The sequence below is a fragment of the Bubalus kerabau genome, chromosome 7 (assembly GCF_029407905.1).
Source record: "Bubalus kerabau isolate K-KA32 ecotype Philippines breed swamp buffalo chromosome 7, PCC_UOA_SB_1v2, whole genome shotgun sequence".
NCBI lineage: Eukaryota > Metazoa > Chordata > Mammalia > Artiodactyla > Bovidae > Bubalus > Bubalus kerabau.
This window is the reverse complement of record NC_073630.1, coordinates 56297941-56318463: the sequence shown is the minus strand read 5'-3', so window position 1 is coordinate 56318463 and position 20523 is coordinate 56297941.

Here is a 20523-nt window from a genome sequence, read left to right as displayed (position 1 = left end):
GTTAGTGAATAACTATGTTTTATAGCTCAAATATGAGATACAGAATCTGTTCACACTATTTCTCAAAATTGGTTTGGAAAGAAATAAAATTAAGACTAAGTAAATTTAACCTAATATGACATGTTCATTTAAAGTAAAGAATTCTGTCAAAGAAAAATGCCTAAGTAATCTCTCAGGTTACACAATCTTGGTTTCTGATTGGATATTACCATGACATGGAGGAGTTTATAAAAAAGGCATTTTTACACTTACATAGACACTGATTCAGTGTCAACTAATATTGATTAATGCTTGCAGATTGGATATGTGCTGATAAGCACTTCATATATTATACATTTAAATCTGACTGTAACTGTGTGACAAAGGGAATATTTTCAGTATGTTATGAATTATTAAAGTAAACTAAGGAAGTTAATCAGCAGCTCCCAAGTGGAGGGAGCTAAGATTTTAATCATTGTTCTGGAATTTCAACCAAGTAATTTCTCCATCACAAAATTTCCTTATTTTTTAGAATGGTTAAAGTGATAGAAAAAATCATTCTTTGTTCTATCTCTAGTGATGTTTCAAGTAATTATCAGCATTGACAAGGAAATATCCTCTTTGTCTATTTGTTTTCTTAACCAAGGCATTCTGAAACTTAAATAACTGCATCTATTGTTTACTAGTCAAATAAACTGGCCACTTTCTAGCTCACAATGGAGACTAAAAATTTGCCACTGGTATCATTCTAGTGCCCAATTAATGGAATAAAGTCTGTCCTCCTTTGTCAATTCCACTTTTAAAGTTAGGCTTTTTCTGAGGATATAAGTGTTGACAAATTTTTTTTTAATGTTTCCTTTGCAGAATGGCAAAATATGATAAATTTCAAATACATTAGAATTTTTAACCTTTCCATTAAAAGATTGTAACCTCTTAACATCTAAATTTCTTTATTTGTTTGCATTCAAGTCTGAGATTTGAACTCAATTGTGTCCAACTCTTTGCACACAGACATGAATTAATAATTAACTTTAGATGTTGTTCAGATGCGTATGTGTCTTTATATATTATTTTTTATGAATTTTATACTTGAGTAAGTTATATATTTACATAATTCAAATTTTAAAAAAGAACAAAAATTTAATCAGTGAAGACTGGAGTCTCTGCACCTCCACCCATGATGCCCAGTATGCAATTAGAGCTCCATGAGAACTGAATCAGTGCAGAGCTGTGTCTTTCTCTACTGTCTTCATGGAATTACTACCAATTATCAATATATCTCTTTAGAAAATTTGAAAGTAAATATATATTATTTTTAAAAAGGATAACTTTTTATATGTACTCTTTTTTTTTTTATCATCTGGCTCTTTGCAATTAACAATATATATTGGAAATTTAGCCAAATCAATATATAAGAACTTTTTTTTTTATGCTTAAGTTGATTGCATTCCATTGTGTCAATGTCACAATTATTGCACCTATTCCAATTGTAAAATTTTGCTATTACCAAAAAAAAAAAAAAAGAAGATAAAAAACAAAGCCTCACCTAGAACATATATCAATTTACAAATATGTAATATATCATGGGATAATTAGAATTATAATTGGTAGACATTACCAGTTGCCTTCAACAGGGTTCTGTGCCATTATTTTTTCCTTTTAAAAAATTTTTAATTTATTTATTTGTTGAAGGATAATTGCTTTACAGAATGTTGTTATCTTCTGTCAAACCTAAACATGAATCAGCCCTAAGTATACACATATCCCCTTTCAAACCTCCCTCCTATCTACCTCCCCCCTATCTATCTCCCCATCCCACACCTCTAGGTTGATAGAGAGCCCTTGTTTGAGTTTCCTGAGCCATACAGAAAATTCCCATTGGCTGTCTATTTTACATATTGTAATATAAGTTTTCATGTTACTCCTTCCATACATCTCACCCTCTCCTCCCCTCTCCCCATGTCCATAAGTCTATTCTCTATGGCTGTTTCTCCATTGGTTCCCAGTAAAGAAATTCTTCAGTACCATTTTTCTAGATTCCATATGTGTGTGTTAGAATGCCATATTTATTTGTCTCAATATAACTCACTTCATTCTGTATAATGGATTCTAGGCTCATCCAGCTCATCAGAACTGCTCCAATGTGTTCATTTTTATGGCTGAGTAATATTCCATTGTACAGGACACAGGGATCAAGAAAATCCCCATGGAAAATAAATGCAAATAAGCAAAATGGCTGCTGAGGAGGCCTTACAAATAGCTGTGAAAAGAAGAGAAGTGAAAAGGAAAGATATAAGCATCTGAATGCAGGGTTCCAAAGAATAGCAAGAAGAGATAAGAAAGACTTCCTCAATGATCAATACAAAGAAATAGAGGAAAACAACAGAATGGGAAAGACTAGAGATCTCTTCAAGAAAATTAGAGATACCAGGGAATATTTCATGCAAATATGGGCTCGGAAAAGGACAGAAATGGTATGGACCTAACAGAAGCAGAAGATATTAAGAAGAGGTGGCAAGAATACACAGAAGAACTATGTAAAAAAGATCTTCACGACCCAGATAATCATGATGGTGTATTCACTGACCTAGAGCCAGACATCCTGGAATGTGAAGTCAAGTGGGCCTTAGAAAGCATCACTACAAACAAAGCTAGTGAAAGTGACAGAATTTGAGTTGAGCTATTTCAAACCCTGAAAGATGATGTTGCGAAAGTGCTGCAATCAATATGCCAGCAAATTTGGAAAACTCAGCAGTGGCCACAGGACTGAAAAAGGCTAGTTTTCATTGCAATTCCAAAGGCAATGCCAAAGAATGCTCAAACTACTACACAGTTGCACTCATCTCACACGCTAGTAAAGTCATGCTCAAAATTCTCCAAGCAAGGCTTCAGCAGTACATGAACCGTGAACTTCCAGATGTTCAAGCTGGTTTTAGAAAAGGCAGAGGAACCAGAGATCTAATTGCCAACATCCGCTGGATCATCGAAAAAGCAAGAGAGTTCCAGAAAAACATCTATTTCTGCTTTATTGACTATGCCAAACCCTTTGACTGTGTGGATCACAATAAACTGTGGAAAATTCTGAAAGAGATGGGAATACCAGACCACCTGACCTGCCTCTTGAGAAACCTATAAGAAGGTCAGGAAGCAACAGTTAGAACTTGACATGGAACAACTGACTGGTTCCAAATAGGAAAATGAGTACATCAATGTTGTATATTGTCACCCTGCTTATTTAACTTATATGCAGAGTACATCATGAAAAACACTAGGCTGGAAGAAGCACAAGCTGGAATCAAGACTGCCGGGAGAAATATCAATAACCTCATATGTGCAGATGACACCACCCTTATGGCAGAAAGTGAAGAGGAACTAATAAGTCTCTTGATGAGAGTGAAAGTGGAGAGTGAAAAAGTTGGCTTAAAGCTCAACATTTGGAAAACCAAGATCATGTCATCTGGGCCCATCACTTCATGGGAAATAGACGGGGAAACAGTGGAAACAGTGTCAGACTTTATTTTTCGGGGCTCCAAAATCACTGCAGATGAAGCCATGTGACTGAAGCCATGAAATTAATAGATGCTTACTCCTTGGAAGAAAAGTTATGACCAACCTAGATAGCATATTGAAAAGCAGAGACATTACTTTGCCAACAAAGGTCCATCTAGTCAAGGCTAAGGTTTTTCTAGTGGTCATGTATGGATGTGAGAGTTGGACTGTGAAGAAAACTGAGTGCTGAAGAATTGATGATTTTGAACTGTGGTGTTGGAGAAGACTCTTGAGAGTCCCTTGGACTGTAAGGAGATCCAAACAGTCCATTCTGAAGGAGATCAGCCCTGGGATTTCTTTGGAAGGAATGATGCTAAAGATGAAACTCCAATACTTTGGCCACCTCATGCAAAGTGTTGACTCATTGGAAAAGACTCTGATGCTAGGAGGGATTGGAGGCAGGAGGAGAAAGGGATGACAGAGGATGAGATGGCTGGATGGCATCACTGACTCAATGGACGTGAATCTGAGTGAACTCCAAGGCCTGGCGTGCTGCAATTCATGGGGTCACAAAGAGTCGGACATGACTGCGCGACTGAACTGAACTGAACTGAATATTCCATTGTGTATATATACCACAACTTCTTTATCCATTCATCTCTAATGGACATTTAGGTAGTTTCCATGTTCTAGCTATTGTAAATAGTGCTGCAATGAACAACGGGATACATGTGTATTTTTCAATTTTAATTTCCTCAGGGTATATGCCTAGGGGTGGGATTGCTGGGACATATGGTGGTTCTATTGCTAGTTTTTAAAGGAATCTCCACCCCATCTTCCATAGTGGCAGAATCAATTTACATTCCCACCAATACTGCATGAGAGTTCCCTTTGCTCCACACACTCTGCAGCATTTATTGTTACTAGATTTTTGATGATGGCTATCAAGACCATCCACAAGAAAAAGATATGCAAAAAGGCAAGTGCTTGTCTGATGAGGCCTTATAAATAGCTGACAAAAGAAGAGAAGCTAAAGACAAAGGAGAAAAGGAAAGATATACCTATATGAGTGGAAAGTTCCAAAGAACAGCAAGGAGAAATAAGAAAGCCTTCCTCAGTGATCAATGCAAAGAAATAGAGGAAAACAATAGAATGGGAAAGACTGGAGATCTCTTCAATAAAATTAGAGATACCAAGGGAACATTTCATGAAAAGAAGAGCACAATAAAGAACAGAAATGGTATGGACCTAAGAGTAGCAGAAGATACTAAGAGGAGGTGGCAAGAATACACAGAAGAACTATACAAAAAAGATCTTCATGAGCCAGATGACCACGATGGTGTGATCACTCACCTAGAGCCAGATATCCTAGAATATGAAGTCAAGTGGACCTTAGGAAACATCACTACAAACAAAGCTATTGGATGTGATGGAATTCCAGTTGAGCTATTTCAAATCCTAAAAGATGATGTTGTGAAAGTGCTGCACTCAATATGCCAGCAAATTTGGAAAACTCAGCAGTGGCCACAGGACTGGAAAAGGTCAGTTTTCATTCCAATCCCAAAGAAAGGCAATGCCAAAGAATGCTCTAACTTCCATACAATTGCACTCATCTCACATGCTAGCAAAGTAATGCTCAAAAATCTCCAAGCCAGGCTTCAACAGTTTGTGAACCATGAAATTCCACATGTTTAAGCTGGATTTAGAAAAAGCAGAGGAACCAGAGATCAAATTGCCAACATCTGCTGGATCACTGAATAAGCAAAAGAGTTCCAGAAAAACATCTACTTTTGCTTTACTAACTACGCCAAAGCTTTTGACTGTGTGGATCACAACAAACCGTGGATTATTCTTAAAAAGATTGGAATGCTAGACCACTTCACATGCCTCCTGAAGAATCTGTATGCACTTCAAGATACAATAGTTAGAACTGGACATGGAAAAGCACACTGGTTCCTAATTGGGACAGGAGTGCAGCAAGGCTGTATAGTATATTATCACCCTTCTTATTTAACTTATATGCAGAGTACATCATGCAAAATGTCAGGCTGGATGAAGCACAAGCTGGAATCAAGATTGTCAGGAGAAATATCAATAACCTCAGATACACAGATGACACCACCAGAAAGTGAAGAAGAACTAAAGAGCCTCTTGATGAAAGTGAAAGAGGAGAGTGAAAAAGTTGGCTTATAACTCACCATTCAGAAAACAATGATCATGGCATCTGGTCCTATCACTTCACAGTAAATAGGTGCAGAAACGATGGAAACAGTGAGAGACTTTATTTTTGGGGCCTCCAAAGTCACTGCAGATGGTGAATGCAGCCATGAAATTAAAGGACACTTGATCCTTGGAAGAAAAGTTATGACCAACCTAGATAGCATATTAAAAAGCAGAGACATTTCTTTACCAACAAAGTTCCATCTAGTCAAAGCTATGGTTTTCCCAGTAGTCATGTATGGATGTGAGAGTTGAACTATAAAGATATCTGAGCACCAAAGAATTGATGCTTTTGAACTCTGGTTCTAGAGAAATTCTTGAGAGTCCCTTGGATTGCAAGGATATCCAACCAGTCCATCATACAGGAAATCAGTCTTGATTATTCATTGGAAGGACTGATGCTAATCTGAAACTGCAATATTTGGCCACCTGTTGGGAAGCATCAACTCATTTGAAAAGACCCTGATGCTGGGAAAGATTGAAGGCGGGAGAAGGAGATGACAGAGGATGAGATGGTTGGATGGCATCATCAACGTGATGGTCACGAGTTTGAGTAGGCTCAAGGATTTGGTGGTGGACAGTCGCTAAGAGTCGGACACGACTGAGCGACTTCACTTTCACGTTTCACTTTCATGCATTGGAGAAGGAAATGGCAACCCACTCCAGCATTCTTGCCTGGAGAATCCCAGGGACTGGGGAGCCTGGTGGGCTGCCATCTGTGGGGTCGTACAGAGTTGGACATGACTGAAGTGACTTAGCAGCAGCTTAGCAGCAGGGAAGCTTGAGGTGTTGCAGTCTATGGGGTTGCAAAGAGCTGCACAAAATGAGCAACTGAACTGAACTGATACTGACCATGGTGTGGTGATATCTCATTGTAGTTGTGATTTGCATTTCTCTAATAATGAATGATGTTGAGGATCTTTTCATGTGTTTGTTAGCCATCTTTATGTCTTCTTTAGAGAAATGTCTGTTTAGGTCTTTTTCCCATTTTTTGATTGGGTTGTTTGCTTTTATGGCATTGAGTTGTATGAGCAGCTTGTATTATTTTGAAATCAATCCTTTGTTAATTGTTTCCTTTGTTAGTTGTTTCATTGCATTATTTCCTCCCATCTGAGGGTTGTCTTTTCACCTTGCTTATAGTTTCCTTTGCTGTGCAAAGGCTTTTAAGTTTAATCAGGTCCCACTTGTTTACATTTGTTTTTATTTCTGTTACTCTAGGAGGTGGGTTGAGAGGATTTTGCTTTCATTTATGTTATCAAGTGTTCTATGTTTTTCTATAAGAGTTTTATATTTTCTGGTCTTACATGTAGGCCTTTAATCCATTTTGAGTTTATCTTTGTGTATGGTGTTAAAAAGTGTTCTAATTTCATTCTTTTACATGTAGCTGTCCAGTTTTCCCAGCACCATTATTGAAGAGGCTATCTTTGCCCCATTGTATATTCTTGCCTACTTTGTCAAAATTAAAGTACCCAGAGATGCATGGGTTTATTTCTGAGCCTTCTATCTCGTTCCTTTGGTCTATATTTCTGTTTTTGTGCCAGTACCATACTTCCTTGATGACTCTAGCTTTGTAGTATAATCTGAAGTCAGGAAGGTTGATTCTTCCAGTTCCGTTCTTCTTTCTCAAGACTGCTTTGGCTATTCAGGTTTTTTTGTGTTTTCATATGAATTATGAAATTCTTTTTCTAGTTCTGTGAAAATTCCATTGGCAATTTGATAGGGATTTCATCCAATCTGTAGATTGTATTTGGTAGTATAGTCATTTTCACAATACCATTTCTTGCTATCCAGGAACATGAACTATCTCTTCATCTGTTTATTTCATCCTTGATTTCTTTCATCAGTATCTTATGATTTCCTGTGTATAGTTCTTTGTTTCTTTAGGTAAGTTTATTCTTAGGTATTTAATTCTTTTTCTGGCAATGGTGAATGGGATTGATCCCTTAATTTCTCTTTCTTTCATTGTTACTATATAGAAATGCAAGTGATTTCTGTGTCTTGATGTTGTATCCTGCAACTTTGCTAAATTCACTGATTAGCTCTAGTAATTTTCTGATACTATATTTAAGGATTTCTAGGTACAGTACTATATCATCAGCAAACCGTGAGAGCTTTACTTCTTCTTCTCGGAACTGGATTCCTTTTATTTCTTTTTCTTCTCTGATTGTGGTAGCTAGGACTTCCAGATCTATGTTGAATAATAGTGGGGAAAGTGGGCACCCTTGTCTTGTTCCTGATCTAGTGGGGATGCTTTCAATAGAATAAGGTTTGCTGTAGGTTTATCATATATGGCCTTTACTATGTTGAGATAGGTTCTTTCTATGCCCATTTTTGAGGAGTTTTCATTATAAATCAGTGTTGAATTTTGTCAAAGGCTATTTCTGCATCTATTGAGATTATCATATGGTTTTTATCTTTCAATTTGTTAATATGGTATATGACATTGTTTGATCAGCATATATTGAAGAATCTTTCCCTTCCTGGAATAAATACCAACTTGATCATGGTGGATGAGCTTTTTGATGTGTTGCTAAATACTGTTCACTAAAATTTTATTGAGGATATTTGCATCTATGCCCATCAGTGATATTGGCCTGTAGTTTTATTTTTTATGTTGTCTTTATCTGGTTTTGGTGTCAGGGTGGTGGTCCTCATAGAATCATACTGGAAGTATTCCTTCCTGTGCAATTTTTTGAAAGAGTTTTAGAAAGATAGTCATTGGCTCTTCTCTAAATGGTTGATAAAATTTTGCAGTGAAGTCATCTGGTCCCGGGCTTTTGTTTTTTTTTAGGAGATTTTTAATCACAGATTAAATTATAGTACTTGTAACTGGGTTGTTCATAATTTCTATGTCTTCCTGGTTTAGTCTTCGAAGGTGAACATTTCTAAGGATCTATCCATTTCTTCCAGGTTATCCATTTTATTGCCATATACTTGTCCATAATAGTCTCTGAGAATCCTCTGTATTTTTGCATTCTCTGTTGTTCAGTTCAGTTTAGTCACTCAGTCTTGTGCAACTCTTTGTGACTCCATGAACCACAGCATGCCAGGCCTCCCTGTCCATCAAAAATCCTTGAGTCGACACAAACCCATGTCCATTGAGTCAGTGATGCCATGCAACCATCTCATCCTCGGTAGTCCCCTTCTCCTCCCGCCCTTAATCTTTCCCAGCATCAGGGTCTTTTCACCTAAGTCAATTCTTTGCATCAGATGGCCAAAGTATTGGAGTTCAGCTTCAACATCACTCCTTGCAATGAACACCCAGGACTGATCTTCAGGATGGACTGGTTGGTTCTCCTTGCAGTCCAAGGGACTCTCAAGAGTTTTCTCCAACACCACAGTTCAAAAGCATCAATTCTTTGCCACTCAGCTTTCTTTATAGTTCAAATCTCACATCCATACTTGACCACTGGAAAAACCATAGCCTTCACTAGATGGACCTTTGTTGGCAAAAAAAATGTCTGCTTTTCAATATGCTATCTAGGTTGGTCATAACTTTCCTTCCAAGGAGTAAGTGTCCCTTAATTTCATGGCTGCAATCACCATCTGCAGTGATTTTGGAGCCCCCCAAAATAAAGTCAGCCACTGTCTCCACTGTTTCCTCTTCTATTTGCCATGTAGTGATGGGACGGGATGCCATGATCTTCGTTTTTTGAATGTTGAGCTCTAAGCCAACTTTTTCACTCTCTTCTTTGACTTTCATCAAGAGGCTCTTTAGTTCTTCTTCACTTTCTGTTATAAGGGTGGTGTCATCTGTATATCTAAGATTATTGATATTTCTCCTGGCAATCTTGATTCCAGCTTGTGCTTCTTCCAGCCCAGCATTACTCATGATGTATTCTGCATACAAGTTAAATAGGGAGGGTGAAAATATGCAGCCTTGACGTACTCAATAGGCAGGTCAGGTGGTCTGGTATTCCCATCTCTTGAAGAATTTTCCACAGTTTATTGTGATCCACACAGTCAAAGGGTTTGGCATAGTCAATAAAGCAGAAATAGATGTTTTTCTAGAACTCTCTTGCTTTTTCGATGATCCAGCGGATGTTGGCAATTAGATCTCTGGTTCCTCTGCCTTTTCTAAAACCAGCTTGAACATCTGGAAGTTCATGGTTCACGTGTTGCTGAAGCCTTGCTTGGAGAATTTTGAGCATTACTTTACTAGCGTGTGAGATGAGTGCAATTGTGCAGTAGTTTGAGCATTCTTTGGCATTGCCTTTCTTTGGGACTGGAATGAAAACTGACCTTTTCCAGTCCTGTGGCCACTGCTGAGTTTTCCAAACTTGCTGGCATATTCAGTGCAGCACTTTCACAGCATCATCTTTCAGGATTTGAAAGAGCTCACTGGAATTCCATCACTTCCACTAGCTTTATTCATAGTGATGCTTTCTAAGGCCCACTTGACTTCACATTCCAGGATGCCTGGCTCTAAGTAAGTGATCACACCATTGTGATTATCTGGATCATGAAGATATTTTTTTGTATAGTTCTTCTGTGTATTCTTGCCACCTCTTCTTAATATCTTCTATTTCTGTTAGGTCCATACCATTTCTGTCCTTTATTGAGCCCATATTTTCATAAAATATTGCCTTGGTATCTCTAATTTTCTCGAAAAGATCTCTAGTTTTTCCCAGTGTATTGTTTTCCTCTACTTCTTTGCATTGTTCTCTGAGGAAGGTTTTCTTATCTCTCCTTGCTCTTCTTTGGAACTCTGCATTCAAATGGGTATATCTTTCCTTTTTTCCTTTGATTTTTGCTTCCCTTATTTTCACATGTATTTGTAAGGCCTCCTCAGACAACCATTTCATTTTTTGCATTTCTTTTTCTTGGCAATCGTCTTGATTCCTGTCTCCTGTACAATGTCATGAACCTCTGTCCATAGTTCATCAGGCACTCGGTCTATCAGATCCAGTCCCTTAAATCTATTTCTCACTTCCACTGTATAGTCATAAGAGTTTTGATTTAGGTCATACCTGAATGGTCCAGTGGTTTTCTCCACTGTCTTCAATTTCGGTCTGAAGTTGGCAATAAAGAGTTCATGACCTGAGCCACAGTCAGCTCCTTGTTTTGCTTCTGCCGGCTGCATAGAGCTTCTCCATCTTTGGCTGCAAAGAATATAATCAATCTGATTTCAGTGTTGACCATCTGGTGATGTCCATGTGTAGAGTCTTCTCTTGTGTTGTTGGAAAAGGGTTTTTGCTATGACCAGTTCATGTCTTGGCAGAAATCTATTAGCCTTTGCCCTGCTAAGAGGCAAAGTTGTAACCTTTCCTTTGTCATTTCTAATTTTGTTGATTTGATTCTTCTCTCTTTTTTGCTTGATGAGTCTGGCTATAGGTTCATCAATTTTGTTTACCTTCTAAAATAACCAGCTTTTAGTTTTATTAATATTAGCTATTGTTTCTTTCATTTATTTTTCACTTCTCCTCAGATCTTTATGATTTCTTTCTTTTTACTAATTTTGGGGATTTTTGTTCTTCTTTTTCCAGTTGTATTAGGTTTAAAGTTAAGTTTTCTTCTATGCATCCCTTGTTTCTTGAGCTAGGATTGCATTGCTATAAACTTCCCTCTTAGAACTGCTTTTGCTGCATCACATGGGTTTTGAGTTCTTGTGTTTTCATCATCCATTGCTTCTAGAAATTTTTGGATTCCGCTTTGATTTCTTCAGTAACCTGATGGTTATTTAGAAATGTGTTGTTTATTGTCCATGTGTTTGTGTTTCTTACAGTTTTTTTCTTGTAATTGATATTTAGTTCTGTAGCATTATAGTCAGAGAAGATGCTTGATATGATTTCAATTTTCTTAAATTTACTGAGGTTTGACTTGTGACCCAAGATGTGGTCTATCCTGGAGTATGTTCCATGTGCACTTGAGAAGGTGTATTCTTCTACATTTGGATGGAATGTTCTGAAGATACCAATGAGATCCATCTCATGTAATGTATCATTTAAGACTTGTGTTACTTATTAATCCTCTCTTTTGATGATCTGTCCCTTGGTGTAAGTTGGGTGTTAAAGTCTCCTACTATTATTGTGTTACTTTCAATTTCTCCTTTTATTTCTTAGTGTTTGTCTTATGTATTGAGGTGCTCTTCTGTTGGGTGCATAGATATTTTCAATTGTTATGTCTTCCTCTTGGATTGATCCCTTGATAATTAGGTAGTGTCATTCCTTATCTCTTGTAATCTTTATATTAAGGCCTATTTTGTCTGATATGAGGATTGCTACTCCAGATTTCTTTTGTTTCACATCTGCATGGAATATATTTTTCCATACTCTCACTTTCAGTCTATATGTGTGTTTAGGTCTGAAGTGACTTTCTTACAGACAGCATATACATAGAATTTGTTTTTGTATGCATTGAGCCAGTCTGCGTGTTTTGGTTGGTGCATTTAATCCATTCACCTTTAAAGTAATTTTTGATATATATGTTCCTAGATCAAATTGCCAACCTCCACTGGATCATCAAAAAAGCAAGAGAGTTCCAGAAAAACATCTATTTCTGCTTTATTGACTATGCCAAAGCCTTTGACTGTGTGGATCACAATAAACTGGAAAATTCTTCAAGAGATGGGAATACCAGACCATCTGACCTGCCTCTTGAGAAATCTGTATGCAGGTCAGGAAGCAACAGTTAGAACTGGACATGGAACAACAGACTGGTTCCAAATAGGAAAAGGAGTGCGTCAAGGCTGTATATTGTCACCCTGCTTATTTAACTTATATGCAGAGTACATCATGAGAAACCCTGGGCTGGATGGAGCACAAGCTGGAATCAAGATTGCCAGGAGAAATATCAATAACCTCAGATACACAGATGACACCACCCTTATGACAGAAAGTGAAGAAGAACTAAAGAACCTCTTGAGGAAAGTGAAAGAGGAGAGTAAAAAAGTTGGCTTAAAACTCAACATTCAGAAAACCAAGATCATGGCATCTGGTGCCATCACTTCATGGGAAATAGATGGGGAAACAATGGAAACAGTGTCAGGCTTTATTTTTTGGGGCTCCAAAATCACTGCAGATGGTGACAGCAGCCATGAAATTAAAAGATGCTTACTCCTTGGAAGGAAAGTTATGAATGACCTAGAGCAGACATTATTTTGCCAACTAAGGTCCACCTCATCAAGGCTATTGTTTTTGCAGTAGTCATGTATGAAAGTGAAAGTGAAAGTGAAGTCGTGTTTGACTTTTTGCAACCCCGTGGACTGTAGCCTACCAGGTTCCTCTGTCCATGGGATTCTCCAGGCAAGAACACTCGAGTTGGTTGCCATTTCCATCTCCAGGGGATGTTCCTGCTCCAGGGATCTAACCCAGGGACCGAACCCAGGGATCAAACCAGGGTCTCTCACATTGGAGGCAGATGCTTTAACCTCTGAGCTACCAGGGAAGCTGATATGAGAGTTGGACTGTAAAGAAAGCTGAGCCCAGAAGAATTGATGCTTTTGAAATGTGGTGGTGGAGAAGAATCTTGAGAGTCCCTTGGACTTCAAGGAGATCTGATCAGTCCATCCTGAAGGAAATCAGTCTTGGACATTCACTGGAAGAACTGATGTTGAAGCTGAAACTCCAATAGTTTGGCCACTTGATGGGAAGAGCTGACTCATTAGAAAAGACTCTGATGCTGGGAAAGATTGAGGGCGGGAGGAGAGGGGAAGACAGAAGATGACATAGTTGTATGACATCACAGACTCAATGAACATGAGTTTGGTAAACTCAGGGAGTTGGTGATGGGCTGGGAGACCTGTTGTTCTGCAGTCCATGGGGTCACAGAGAGTCAGACACGACTGAGTCACTGAACTGAACTGAACAGAACAGAACAGAACTGATTCTTCTCTTGTATGTTTTGACTATATAAATCCCTTTACATTTGTTGTAAAGCTAGTTTTGTGGTACTGAATTCTCTTAACTTTTGCTTTTCTGAAAAGCTTTTTATTTGTATCAATTTGAATTGGAATCTTGCTGGGTACAGTAATCTTGGTTGTAGATTTTTCCCTTTCAATACTTTAAATATATCCTGCCATTCCTTCTGGCCTGCAGAGTTTCTGTTGAAAGATCAGCTGTTAAGCTTATGGGATTTCCTTTGTATGTTACTTGTTGCTTTTCACTTTGCTGCTTTTAATATTCTTTCTTTGTGTTTAGTCTTTGTTAGTTTGATTAGGATGTGTCTTGGTGTGTTTCTCCTTGGGCTTTCCTGTGTGGGTCTCTCTGTGTCTCTTGGACTTGATTGACTATTTCCTTTTCCATATGGGGAAATTTTTTACTATAATCTCTTCAAAAATTCCTCACATGCTTTCTTTTTCTCTTCTTCTGGGACCCCTATAATTCTAATGTTGGTGTGTTTGATATTGTCCCAGAGGTCTCTGAGACTACTTTCAGTTCTTTTCATTCTTTTTACTTTATTCTGCACTTCAGAAATTATTTCCACCATTTTATCTTCCAGCTCATTGGTTCATTTTTCTGCTTGAGGTATTCTGCTTTTGATTCCTTCCAGAGTATTTTCAATTTCAGCAATTGTGTTGTTTGTCTATGTTTATTCTTTAATTCTCCAGATCTTTGTTAATTGATTCTTCCATTTTCTCTTTTGTTTTCAAAGTTTTTCATTATCTTTACTATCATTATTCTGAATTCTTTTCCAGGTAGTTTGCCTATTTCCTCTTCATTTATTTGGACTTCGGTGTTTATTGTTGTTCCTTCATTTGTGAAGTATTTCTCTGCCTTTCTTTTTTCTTTTTTTTTTTTTTTAAACTTATTGTGTTTGAAGTCTCCCTTTCCCAGGCTTAAAGGAAAGTTGAATTCTTTCTTTGATGAAAGTTGAATTCTTCTTCCCTTTTGGTTTCTGCCCTCCTCAGTTTGGTCCAGTGGTTTGTGTAAGCTTCATGTAGGGTGAGATTTGTGATGAGATTTTTGTTTGTTTGTTTGTTTATTTTCCATCTGATGGGCAAGGCTGAGTGAGGTGGTAATCCTGTCTGCTGATTATTGCGTTTGTATTTTTCTTTTGTTTGCTGTTTAGATGAGGTTTCTGCAGTTTGCAATTGGTGGCTGGGTGATGCTGGGTCTTATATTCAAGTGGTTTCCTTTGTGTGAGTTCTCACTCTTTGATACTCCCTAGGATTAGTTCTCTGGTATTCTAGGTCTTGGAGTCAGTGCTCCCACTCCAAAGGCTCAAGGCTTGATCTCTGGTCAGGAAGGAAGATTCCACAAGTGGTTTGTTATGGCATTAAGTGAGATTAAAACAAATACCCAAAAGTGAGAAACCAAAGATAAACCTCAGATAAATGGCACTTACAAAATCAGGCAATTAATAATTAATAATAAAATAGTGTAATACACGCATATACATATACATTCATGAGTAAAGTCAAAACAGTCCAACTAAAATAAAATATAAGAGTTTGACCTGGTGAACAAAGGAAATAAAAAAATTATATTTACCAGTTAAGAACAAAAGTGTCTAAAGCACAAACTCGAAAACAAAATTTAAAGCAAGATGCCAATTGGGGAATAAACCAATGAAAAGAAAACTAACAAATATTTTGAAAGGAAAGAAAGACTAGATATGAAAAGTTAAATAGAGGTAGATGAAGAAGATTTATATTCAGTAAAGATTAACTGCAAGGGGAAAAGAACAGTTGGAAAGGCAAACAAAGGAATAAATGTAAAAAAAATACAATAGGTTTAAAAAATTAAAAATTAAAATTATAGAAAAAGAGAAGGAAAAAAATTAAAGAAGAAAGAAAAAAGGAAAACTCCACTGAACTGCAAAAGCACACCATAGAGGCAAACATTTATAACAAAAATAAAAAGTGTGACTGAATATACACATATATGTATACACCCATAAGCAGAATTAGAATAGTCCAACAAAAATAAAGTACAAAAATTGACCAGGCAAACAAAGGAAACCAAAAATTATATCTACCAATTAAGAACAAAACTAACTAAAGCACAAACTGGAAATGAAACTAAAGCAAGGTGCCAATTGGGGAATAAAGCAATGAAAATAAAACTAACAAATATGTTGAGAAGAAAGGAAAGAAAGAAAAGAAAGAAAGAGTAGATATGCAAAGTGAAATTGAGGTAGATAAAGGAGATTTATTTACATTAAAGATTAACTGCAAGGGGATAAGAAGAGGAAGAAAAGCAAACGAAGGAATAAATGAAGAAAAATAATAATAGGTTTTAAAAATTAAAATTAAAAGAAGAGAAAAGGGGGGAAAAATGGAGAACTCTCAGAACTGCAAAAGCCAACATAGAGGCAGAGGTTTATAACAACAATTAAAAAATGTGACTGAGAAAAAAAATGAAGAAAACAAACAAACAAAAAATACTCAAAAGGTTAATTAGATTTCATAGTGCCAATAAAATTGACAACTACAACAAGGGGTGGGGGGAAAGAAAGGAAAAAATCCAAAAGAATCTATCAGTTCAGTTCAGTTCAGTTCAGTCGCTCAGTTGTTTCCGACTCTTTGCGATCCCATGAATTGCAGTACACCAGGCCTCCCCGTCCATCATCAACTCCGAGTTCACTCAGACTCACATCCATCGAGTCGATGATGCCATCCAGTCATCTCAAAAGAATCTATAGAACAAGTCAAATAATAAGAATAATGTTTTTCTTGAGTCACTGCTGTCAGAATCCTTTCCCTCACTGGGAGTCAGAGTGCACCTCACCTCCCTAGGATGCCCTCCAACAATGTGCTGATCTCTGGACCTGCTGAGGAGGCAGTTCAGATTCTAATCTGTTCCTACTCCTCTGTGTTCCTGCCTCCAATGTCCATAGCTATCAGAACTAGTGCGTTTTCTTTTGTGGGAGTGGTCAGTGACCTTTTATATATTCCAGAGACACAGAATCTGCCTAGTTGATCATGTGGATTTAATCTGCAGCTTGTACAGCTGGTGGGAAGGTTTGGGGTCTTCTTCCTTAACCACACTGCCCCTGGGTTTCAATTGTGATTTTATTTCCACCTCTGCATGTGGGTTGTCCACTGGGGTTTACTCCTGAGGCTGCCCTGAATGGCTTGGGTTTGCCCCTGTGAGGGCAGGTGTGGAGATGGTGCAGCTACTTGAGTTGCAGGGGTTCTGGCAGCACTAGGTTGTCAGGGGAGTTGGCAGCTAGGGCAGCAGGAAATACAGTGCTCTAGAAGTGTATGACAAACAGTATCGGCCAATACGCTCCAGTATTCTTGCCTAGTGAAGCCCCCTCTCTGACAGAGAAACCTGGCAGGCCACAGTCTACAGGGCTGCAAAGAGTAAGACACTACTGAAGCAACCCTGTACGTATAGACACAACACCTTTTTCTCCTGTTGCAACTCTGTTCCAGTGAGAGTTGAGCGTGAAGGTGGCACAGCTGCTTGGCTTGCAGGGACCCTGGCGATGTAGAGTGTACAAGGACACGGACTGCCTCCACCACAGGAGTTATGGCCCTGTCATTGTCTTTTTTTCCAGCCTCTTGTATTTGGTGATCAGAAGGCCTCTTTGGCCAGTCTTTCTCCATAGCTCTGTCTGTTCAGGCACTTAGAGGGCTCCCTTGCCTGGGGTCCTTCTCTGTTGTTCTGCATGTCAGGCACATAGAGAGGACCCTTGGCTGGGGTCTTACTCTGTAAATTGGCATGTCACGCACTTAAAGGGCACCCTGGGTGGGTCTTACTCTATTCTTAGGTCCCACCCTCTCTAATGTTCAGCTGGCGTGTTGGGGAGAGAGGGTATGGGGATGGCTCCACCCCCTACAGGTGACTCAGCAGTATCACCCTGTTTCTATAGCTGCCCGGCTTTCCTCCACAGGCATTTCCAACCACAACCGCCTCCCTCACATCCCCTTGATCTGTTTCTCCACAGTCAACAGCAGCCCTTGACCTGGGATTGCTCCACAATCCTTAAATTCCAGCTCCAAGCTGCTGCACCTTCCAGGAAATCTACATCCCTGTCTGGGGTATGTATGGCTGCAGCAAGGACTGTCTGATTCTCATTCCATTTAAGCTGCCACAGAACAGCTATTTCACTCTCAGCCTTAAATGTTTCTCCTCTGACTCAGACAATTGCCCCAATGTGGGGATCAGACCCCTGTTTCAGTCCCCCACCTGCCAAGGGTGGGTCCGGTCCTACTAACACTCCTGTTTTCCCCCAGTTCCTTTGTCCTCTAGAGTTTTGCGTGGGTCCCTATATTCTTTTCCACTGGTCAGGTACTCCTGTCAGCTTTCAGCTGGTGTTCTGCATGAACTTCCGTGTCTGAAGATGTATTCTTGATGTAGCCGTGGAGAGAGATGGCTCTCTACGTCCACCTACTCCTCTGCCATCTTATTCTCACCAATTTATTTTTGATCAACAGTTAAAGTGACTATTTTTCCATGTGTGCATTTGTGCTAAATCACTTCAGTTGTCTGACTTTTTGTGACTCTATGGACTGTAGCCCCCTCTGTGGGCTACAGACTGTAACCCCCTCTGAGGCTCCTCTGTGCCTGTGGATTCTCTAGGCAAGAATACTGGAGTAGGTTCCCATGCCCTCCTCCAGGGGATCTTCCAAACCAGGTACCCAACCCACATTTCTTACATCTCCTGCATTGGCAGGCAGGTTCTTTACCACTGGTGCCATCTGGGAAGCCCCTGTTTTTCCATAGTTTGGCCTATAAAAATATAATTTAGCTTTTAGAATACTGTAAGACTGATTGAATATATGTATGCCCATATATATGTATATGCTATATATATAGTATACTTTTAGTTTAAATCTTAACTGACACATACTAATAAACTGAAAAATTGGTAAACTAAAATCTCTTTAGAATTAATGAAGGTGAATATTTTTCACGTGTTTAAGGGCTACTTATTTTTCATTTTCTGTGAAATGTGTATATAATTTGCTGATTTTTTTCAATGAAGTAGTAGGTTTTTTGTTTATTTGCTTTGTAGATATGCTTTAATTATTAAAGCAATTAATATTTTATTTATGATTTGTGTTTTAAGCCTATTTTTCTAATTGTTTCTTGCCTTTGATTTTGCTCATGATACTTCTTTGAGCTTGTAATAGTTCCTCACTCATTCTTCATTACATTGTCTCCTTTCTCTAATCTTTTCTATTTTCTGTGTTGCATTTTTTTTTTTTATGTATGTGTTTTGGGACTCTGTATTATAGTTATCAGTGAATTTTTAATATAGACAGATTGGCAAACTCTCTCATGGGACAAATCTGGTCCGCTGCCTGTTTCTATAAATAAATTTTTATTGGAACACAACCATATATATTAGAATATGCATTATTATGCTGCAATAGCAGAGCTCAGTAGTTGCAGTAAAAGCTTTATGTCCTGCAAAGCCTAAAATATTTACTATCTGACCCTTTCAGGAAAAAATTTTATCACCCTCTGCTTTATCCTCTCCATGAAGTACATATTATCTTTATCCATATTTTGCAGACACAAACCCTCAAACCCAGTGAGGCTAAGAAAAACTTTCATGAATTTGAAGAATATTCAAAACAAAAATTTTCCAAACGGGAGATCCTGGGTTTTACTCAAGTCTGTATGACTCTAGAACTGAACTTTTAATAACTGTGCACTTGGTCCAATTATCTAATGATGCATTTGTACTCTTAAAGTACAAATAACCTATCTTTGGACACACAAAACTCAAATCTGGTCACAGAAGACAACATAAAATGGAGGCTTTTTGGAGTATATACTTTTTTTTTTTTACAAGTGTATAAGCAATTTGAAAGTTAAGCATATCTTTATGGAATTTCTGCATGTCCCAAAGATACCTAAAAATCCTTATATATCATTCATAAAGAAATGATGTCTACTATAACTAAAACATGTCAAAAATCTCGAGGCCATATAAATGCTTGAAATAATAACCAGTGCCATGGCTACAGGCTACAAGGCTACCTTACTTATCAGGAATATGACCTTAATAATGAAATGGATAATGAAATGAATTGAGTTTTCATACACAGTTCATAAAGATCAGCAACAAAGACACTTTTTGATAAATTTTTAGTAAAATTGTGGTTGACTTTCATTATTTTTTGTAAAATGTACTTTGCAATAGAGAAGCCCTTCTGACTTTCCTAGAAAAAAACACAATAAAAGAGATCAACCAAACAATTGCAAAAACTGTTTTTTCCTTATTGTCTGATTTAGTCATAGCCTCTAGTTAACTGTAAGGGAAATCAAAATGTTACTGATAATTTAATCTGTTAAATATTCCCCAGAATCCATTTAACTGAGCATGTGAATCAAGCAGTCCCCATTATTCAATGTTACCATTGAATGGAGAATAATTATTTTTCAACATAAAGTTTGGTTGTATTTAGCCTGACTAGTTTGTGTTTTCATCTTCCTTAATGAATGGAAACCATTATTTTCAATAAAATCAAATTGAAAAATAATAATGCTCATGGGACATTAGAATAAAAGGATTTTGAAAAATTTATTAGATTTTGATTGTCCAGTTTCAAATTGTTTATGTGGAACTTGAATATCTGTACTTTGTAGCAAATATCAGCATTGTTGTTCAGTTGCCAAGTTGTTTCCAACTCTCTATGACCCCATGAACTGCAGTGAACCAGGCTTCCCTGTCCTTCACTATCTCCCTCAGTTTGTCAAACTCATGTTCATTGAGTCAGCGATGCCATCCAACTGTCTTATCCTTTGTTGTCCCCTTCTCCTCTTGCCCTCAATCTTTCCCAGCATCAGGGTCTTTTCCAGTGAATCAGCTCTTTGCATCAGTTGGCCAAAGTATTGGAGCTTCACGTTTAGCATCAGTCCTTCCAATGAATGTTTGGGGTTGATATCCTTTAGGATTGACTGTTTTTATCTCCTTGCTGTTCAAGGGACACTC